General features: G+C 35.0%; 1 non-coding gene across 1 annotated transcript; it reads right to left on the bottom strand.

The window, feature by feature from the left end:
* Window positions 1-5,295: 5,295 nt before the first annotated feature.
* Window positions 5,296-5,402, bottom strand: LOC126007548 (U6 spliceosomal RNA). Its single transcript, XR_007495100.1, has one exon. It is a non-coding gene; the product is annotated as a U6 spliceosomal RNA (small nuclear RNA).
* Between the last annotated feature and the right edge of the window lie 816 nt (window positions 5,403-6,218).

Raw genomic sequence — 6,218 nt, 5'->3', positions numbered from 1 at the left:
CTTCAGCAATATTGGCAGGATTGTGGTATAACATATCTTACATAGAACCACAGAATCAAAAAAACTGAAAAGAATGAGATCCAAACTACAACAACCAAACTTCAAAATGTGTCTGTCTATGAGGCACACTGGGATTAGGAGAAAACTGGGGACTTTGATAGGAAGAAGTTGAAACTGATGATGGGACTGGTATTGAACATTATATGTCTGAAACTTATCTATGAATAACTTTGTAAATAAATTTAATAAAATGTTATTTTTTCTCCAAATATTTTATCCTTTTTTAAAAAGCAATTTCTTTATTAAAGCACTGTTGTTAAAAAAAAAAAAAAGGCCCCCCTGCCGCAAATTTTTACCAACCTGAAGAAGGTCAGGGGGTGTGATAGGAAGATGCCTGGGAACCCACACATCACAAGAAAAACCCAAAAGACAATGGGAAAAACTGTACTTCCAACATAGGCATAAGACCTGTAATACACCACCTCGTTACCTGCTCTCCCCCAAATGTAAGGTAGTCTTTTGCACCACTTTGGTCCTTTAAAAACTTCGCTAACTCATTTTAGTTCTTTTTTTTTTCTTTTTCTTTCCTCTTAAATTTATTTATTTATTTTTTTAATATGTTGGTCCTATATATACATTTGCGAGCACATACATTTTTATTTATTTTATTTTATTATTTTTTTTTATCATTTTTGGGTATGTGACCTGTGTCTGTTATCCCCTCTGTCCACCCCCAACCACACCGACAATACAATGTAGCTCCACCTCCCCCTGCAAAGACACACTAAATAATGGGGAAATCTTACATATAAAAAAAGAGCTCTTATCTACTAGAGATAGGAACTCACAGTTGTTTACAATACAGGGATATCTCCTACCTTGAAAATATGTCATGTGGAATCACTTAGACCTCAGATGATTAGATACCATTCATCCAGCCTTGAACCCTGGATCCCAGACATAGAATCGGCACAGCTCTTCACAACAGCTGCAGGAAACAAACTCCATCCGGGACAGCCTTAATACTGCGGGGTCAACAACAAGGGCCAGCTCTAACATGATATCCTGACAAAGAGGAAAATGTGAACAACTTGACCTTAGAGCAGATTAGCCTACCTTACCAGCTAACGACAAGACAAAACCAGAAGACTCGGCACCCTTTGGTAGGTCCAAAAGCCAAGATCGTGACTTACAGATGACTGGCTACTAGAACCACGACCAGACAGTATACATCTTGGGACCAATAAAAAAAGCCCTAGTTTAGGGTTTGAACTATGACTTGCACAATAAGCATGATCCCCAGTCCCAAAGGTCTGACAGAGACAACTGCAACAGAAATGGGCCTTCTGGAAGCACAAAGAAAGACGCTAACCTAGGTGCCATCCTAGGTTCAGTGCAAAGACCAAGGTCACCAACCACAGAAGATGGACTAAAACGACACTGAGGTAACAGAACCTCTAGAACCACAAAGACTGACTTCACCATAAGTCCTACCTCAGGATCTGTGCAGATACTGAGACCCTCTAAACACAGAGCTCTGAGTGTATCACCCTGGACAGAACAGAAGTCCTTCCACACACCAAAAAACACCACCGGGAGAAATGATCCTGAGCAAAGTCTAGAGCTGATCCCATGACAGTATACTCCAAGGACAGAGAAACCCCATATTTCTTAGGCCAAGTGAATTCCTTTTCGAATGACCCCAATATTTACTGTGCCAGGGCAGGAGGGGAAAAAACAAAAATACAAAAAGCACAAAACCTTGGTATTTTATATATATATATATATATATATATATATATATTACCTTCATTTATTATTGTTATTATTATTTTTATTTACCTATCTATTTTGGTCGATTTCTCTGTTTGGGTGTGATTATTGAAATCGTTGTCCCCAATTATACTTATTTTTTTCTATTCTTTTCTTTTCCTTCATTATGTGCTATGCCATGTTTCTTATATCAAGACCATGGCGTGTTTTTGGTTTGTTTGTTTGTTTGTTTTTTTGTTGTTTGTTGGTTGGTTTTGCTTTGTTTTTCGTCTGTTTTTTGTGGTGCTTATCGATATAGCTGGAGTCCTCACTGGATAATTGACACTTTTTTGGTACTGGTGGAGTGTTTCACCTTCTTTCTCTCCTTCATCTCCCAAATCGATGATGAGAGCCTCTAGAAGGATTCCACCCATTTTGGGAGTATTAGACTCTTACCCCAGTTTATTTATCTTCTCCTTTTCAGGCAAAACCACGCAACTTGAACTAGCTAGTCCTGCCTACAGTTAGAGGGGGGAGATAAGGGAGGCATCAAGACCAAACAGGTGCAAGACTACTAAGTAGTGGGTTGGATACAGAGGGGACCACATATTCTAGCCGCCCTGGGGGTGAGGGAAGAGGAAATGGGAGGTAGGACAAAAACGGAGGGGTAGGGAGGACAATTTTGGGATGGGAATCCCCCCTGATTCTATGTAAATATGTACCTAAAATGTTATTGTCAACAATATGTAAGACACTATGATCAAAATAAAAATTATATTAAAAAAAGGAAGGGAATAAAATATATATTTGAATTCCCTCAAACAACAGCGACTATTTCTGAATAACAGCATTTGGGGCAATTTTAATTTATATTTCTTTTTTGACCATTGTTGAATTCTTTTTAATGATGGTCATGTATGATCTATGCAGTTAGTATATATATTAAATAATGTCAGGTTGCCTTCATCTCTGTTAATCAAAAAATGCCTTCTTATAGCTTTCAATTTTTCTATACCTCAGCATATATATGTAAATGAACAAGCACAAAATGTATCTGGTGATTAAATGAAAAATAAATTTCATGGTGATCACATGAAATTGAAAATAATACAGGCTTTGTTCAAATCACTGTACTAAATTTGAGCCTTAAGTTGTATTTTAGACTCTCCTAAGTCTTGTAACAAACACTGTTTTACAGAATGATTAAGTCTGTATATCTTCTTTGGTTTATAAGTATTTAATGTCATAATTACTCATAAATCCATAGAATGCCTTGAAACTTTAAAAAAAATTATCTTCACAAAAAAAAAAAAGGAATGTTTATAGTTGAGTTTCAGTCATATATAGGCACCCCCACTAGACCAGTGGAACTTTCTCAACACTAATAACTACCACTTCCCTCCTTCCCCAGGCACCCTATTCATTTGCGAGACAGGCATTCTATTTCTTTTTTTTTTTTTTTTTTTTTTTTTTTGTGGTTTTTGGGTCACACCCGGCAGTGCTCAGGGGTTACTCCTGGCTCCATGCTCAGAAATTGCTCCTGGCAGGCACAGGGGACCATATGGGACGCTGGGATTTGAACCGATGACCTCTTGCATGAAAGGCAAACGCTTTACCTCCATGCTATCTCTCCAGCCCCCAGGCATTCTATTTCTATCTTTCACTCTCATTGTCATGGGAGTTGCTAGTATAGTAATTTCTCTAACTGCACTTACTATTTTTTTTTTTTTGGTTTTGTTTTGTTTTGTTGGTTTTGGAACCACACCAAGTGACACTCAGGAGTTATTCCTGGCTATGTGCTCAGAAATCAATCCTGGCTTGGGGGCCATATGGGACCCCAGGGGATCGAACCCAGGTCTGTCCTAGGTTAGCACATGCAAGGCAAACGCCCTACCATTTGCTCCACTGTTGGCCCCTGCACTCACTACTTTTTATGGTAAATTTCATATCATGGGCTGGTTCTTCCAGCCGTCATTTCTACTGTCGCTGGGTATTATTACCATACTGTCTTTTACTTTTGTTAAATTCCACAGGTGAATTAGACTATTCTGTGTCTGTCTCCCTCTGATTCATTTCAATAAGTGTAACAGTCTTCATGTCCATCCAGTTATAGGCAAATTTTATAACTTCATTTTTTTTTTAATTTTTTTGAGACTATTGTGAATTACAAGTCTTTCACGGTTGTACTTCAGGCATATAGTAACAGTGAATTAGGCCCATTCTCACCACATTTCCCAGTATGCCTCCCATAACTCTATCCTTAGCCCCCCTGAACTACTAATGTAACAGGTTCATTTTGTATTTAGCTTGCTATGGTTTGGGTCTCTTTATTCTACTGTCATTGATTTTGGCTTGAGTGTTTAGATATGACTTTTTTTTTTACCTCAGTCCTCCTGAGACCACTTGCCTCCTGGGTCCCATCCACTTTTTTTTTTCTTTTCTCAATTTGTAGGAAGGACATAGAAAATATGAGGCCAGAACAAAATGATTTCAAGTTCTAAAGTTCTATGAAAAAGGAAAGAACCCTATCTAGAAGATATAAATAAACTTAAAAGAAAGGAAAAAAAGGGGAGCAGATGTGATGATTATTTTTTTTGCCATAAGGTACATTAAATGTTAGGGAAATTAGAAAGGAAATTCTCTTGGCTTAAGAAATACAGGGTGTCTCCACCCATAAAGCATACTGTCATAAGACCAACTACAGGCTCCAGGCACATTGGTTGTCCAACCCCAAGGTCTTTATTTATGGTCACAGAAAAAGTTCTGCTCAGTCACAGTTGTCACTTCTATGATCTCCAAATGCACATAATCAAGTTATAAAAAATATTTTTAAAACATGACAATTTATCCTATCATGACATAAAAGTTTAAACTGTATATACTCAGGACTAGTGAAAACATAGTAGGAAATTGATTGGAAGCAAGTTGATGAGATAGTGTTACGAATTTATTTGATTTGATATTAAAGTCAATCAATTGTACCAAAATAATTTAAGAACTTGAGAGATAAACTAATATAAAGATCTATTGGGAGTCTTATCTTTATCTATACATATAAACTCATAACTCTCCTTTGAATTATAATTATTATTACTTTTGAGTCTACATGGACCACTGGGAGTAAAACAAATTGAGGGCATGATCTAATTTATGTCCTTCAGTGACCTTTTTCTGAGTCTTTGGTTCTCATTTGTGAAAATGTTAAAAAAATTCATTTTAAAATAAAGCTTTGATAAACTATGAACAATTTGAGCCAATATTTTGATTTCATAGTATGCAGATGATATATTATTAAAAGTATTTTTATATAACTCTACCATAAGTTCTATAAAAAGGTGCTTTTTTATAAAAATATCTTATGCCATCTTTTTTAAATTTAATAAATTCTTGACTTTCAGTAGGATGTTTTTAAGGCACAAATATATAAATTTTATTAAAATCCAAATACATAACAGATTTATGATGTGTACATGCATATCTACACATATGCAATGTATATTAAAATATACACACAAACAAAAATTTTCAGGTAAACATAATTTTTTTAATATGGAACACTTCATAAATTAGTATTTCATCCTTTGGCAGGAGCCATACTAATCTTGTCTGTATAGTTCCAATTTAAGTTTATGTGCTGCCCAAGTGAATACAGGTAAACATGATTTGGACAAATTTTTTCATATGCTTTTATACATATGCATAAAATTTAGATAGATACATTTATTCTATATTGATTTACTTGGAAACAAAATAAATTATTTTTATTCAACCCTAAGTCAAAGCTAGAAAGAACAACTCTACATTTTACAATAAAATCTATTTTCAAGAGTTCATTGCAAATTGATTTTCTCATAGAGATGCAATTTGGCTAATTTGTCCATTTTTATAGATAGAGACAGATATACAGACTAAGATATATATAAATAAAATATATTCATATAATATTTATATTTTTGCATACCAAAATAATATTTCTCAAATTTAGGTGTGTTAATAAGTTAACATACCTATATTTAACTATTAATGGATAGTTAAATCCATGAATATTTTTTTAACTGAATACAGGTAACTATAAACTTTATTTTGTAATCATGTGTTAGAGAATTAATACTAGTGGTTCCTTAAGCCTAGACTTCATTTAATTGTGCAGGGCATGAAGTAAGACAGATAAGAAGTAAACAGGGGTCAGGCGTCAGGGGATTCAGGTATATCAGTGTATGTAAAGCTAAATCACACCAAACCACAGAGTCAACAATACAGATATCTGTGATCTAAACTTTACACAATTAAATTAACTAAGGTGGCCTATTAAGAGAGCAGGTTGGGGTGAAGGGGTAGAGGAGAAAATCTGGGAACTATTGGTACAGAGCTGATACATGTATTGAGGTCAATGCTGAAACATTGAATGTCTAAAATATCAACTCTGACCTTATAAATAATTGTTATTAAAACAAATTTAAAAATAA

The sequence above is a fragment of the Suncus etruscus genome, chromosome 4 (genome assembly GCF_024139225.1).
Source record: "Suncus etruscus isolate mSunEtr1 chromosome 4, mSunEtr1.pri.cur, whole genome shotgun sequence".
NCBI lineage: Eukaryota > Metazoa > Chordata > Mammalia > Eulipotyphla > Soricidae > Suncus > Suncus etruscus.
The sequence above is the reverse complement of the archived record's forward strand: the minus strand, read 5'-3'. Positions and strand labels throughout refer to the sequence as shown.